The sequence below is a fragment of the Penaeus chinensis genome, chromosome 29, assembly GCF_019202785.1.
Source record: "Penaeus chinensis breed Huanghai No. 1 chromosome 29, ASM1920278v2, whole genome shotgun sequence".
NCBI classification, from domain to species: Eukaryota; Metazoa; Arthropoda; class Malacostraca; order Decapoda; family Penaeidae; genus Penaeus; species Penaeus chinensis.
Window position 1 is genome coordinate 30,375,814 of NC_061847.1, and position 2,500 is coordinate 30,378,313.

Below are 2,500 nucleotides of genomic sequence, written 5' to 3' on the forward strand. Positions count from 1 at the left end.
AGGAATAGAATGTCAAGAAGAAAGTGATTGATGGCTCATATAAACGTACTTCAATTAGTATTCTTAATGATTCGGACGAAGTTAGTTCATAGAGAATGATGATGACGTGGCAAAAGTATCGATCTGGAGTTGAATTTATAGACTCAAGAATGAAGTAAATTGAGGCCAATTTATTTGATGAAAAATATACTTTTTTCAGGATCTTTTTTTTTTTTCATTTATCTATCTGCTTATTGATTTCTTCTTGCAGTTTTGTTTTTATTTACTTTATTGTTGTTATTATTGTTATTATTATTATTAGTTGTGCTAATTATGTTAATAACGCTGATAATAATGATACTACTAATAATGATAATAGTAGTAATAATAATAATAATGATAATAACAATAATTATCATATCATAATGGAGATGATGATAATAATAATAATGATAATAGTAACAATAATAATAATATGGTAATAATAATAGTAACAATAATAATAACAATGATAATGATAATGATAATAATAATAACACTAATATTAACACTAATACTGCTACTACTACTAATAATTATTACTAGTATCATTAGTATTATTATTGTTATTATTATTATTATTATTACTATTTTTTATCATCATTATTATTAATATTATTATTATTATTATTATTATTATTATTATTATTATTGTTGTTGTTGTAGCTGTTGTTGTTGTTGTTGTTGTTATTATTATTGTTGTCATCAATGTTATCATTATTATCATCATTATTATTATTATCATCATCATCATCAGTTTTGTTATTATTATTGTTATTATTATTGTTATTATTATTATTATCATTGTTATCATCATCATCATCGTCATTATCATTATTATTATTATTTCATTATTATTATCGTTATTATTACAATTATTATTATTGTTATTATTATTATCATCATTTTTGATATTATAATAATAATAATAATAATTATCATTATTATTATCATAGTTATTATCATTGTTATTATTATGAATCTCAATTTACATTATTTACAAGCGGTTTATATACCAACATTCCTGACCTAATCTTTGTCTCATAAATAAATTAAAAAATCTTATTGTCACAAAATTCCTGTAACATATATATTCACGTTTTGATGATAGTAACGTGCAATTTTCATCCTCATGACTTTTGCATAATACTTCATTCACGTCACACTGCATTCGTTCATTCGCAAAATATTTCCATAGGTATTCATTTCATCACTGTTAGATATAATAAGGAAAAATAAAGATTTTCATGCTGGTGAAAAGAGGATGATAATATTTTCATAGATCCTCATTCCGTTATTGTTGAATATAATAATAATAATAAAAAAATCATATTGATGAAATTATATAAAAGACGATATATTTATTCGCGTGTGATATGTGCGTTCTTACTAACAATGGTAGATTATATGCGTCTCCTTGGATATGAAGATCAGTGAAGGTGGAGGGGGAGGGGGAGGGGGAAGGGGAGGTGGAGGGGGAGGGGGAGGAAGAGGTGGAGGGGGAGGGAGAGGTGGAGGTGGAGGTGGAGGTGGAAGTGGAGGTGGAGGTGAGGGTGGAAGGGGAGGTGGAGGGGGAACGGGAGGTGGGTGGAGGGGGAGGTGGAGGGGGAGGTGGAGGGGGAAGGGGAGGTGGGTGGAGGTGGAGGTGAAAGTGGAGGTGGAAGTGGAAGTGGAGGTGGAGAGGGGAGGTGGAGGTGGAGATGTAGATGGAGGTGGAAGGGGAGGGTGAGGTGGAGGAGGAGGTGGAGGTGGAGATGGAGGTGGAAGGGGAGGTGGAGGTGGAGGTGGAGGTGGAGGTAGAGGTGGAAGGGGAGGGGGAGGTGGAGGTGGAGGTGGAGGAGGAGGTGGAGTTGGAGGTGGAGGTGGAGGTGGAGGTGGAGGTGGAGGTGGAGGTGGAGGAGGAGGTGGAGTGGGAGGTGGAGGTGGAGGTGGAGGTGGAGGTGGAGGTGGAGGTGGAGGTGGAGGTGGAGGTGGAGGTGGAGGTGGAGGTGGAAGTGGAAGTGGAAGTGGAGGTGGAGGTGGAGGGTGAGGTGGAGGTGGAGGGGGAGGTGGAGGGGGAGGGGGAGGTGGAAGGGGAGTTGGAGGGGGAGGTGGAAGGGGAGGTGGAGGCGGAGGGGGAGGTGGAGGAGGAGGGAAGTAGAAGCTAACATGGAGGTGGATGAGGAGGGAAGTGGAAGCTAAGGTGGAGGTGGAGGAGGAGGGAAGTGGAAGCTAAGGTGGAGGTGGAGGGGGAAGGGGAGGTGGATATGGAGGTGCAAAGGTGGAGTGAGTGGGTGGAGAAGAGGTGGTGGAATCTGTGGAGGAGGTGGAGTGAGTGGATGGAGAAGAGGTGGTGGAGGCTGTGGAGATGGTGATGGTGGAGAGGATGGAGTCAGTGGGTGGAGAAGCTGTGGAGAAATGTGGTGACAAATATAAATCTGAAGATGGATGTGGATATTGTGAAAGTGGAGGTTAAGATGGAAGAAGAGATGAAGGTGGAGTT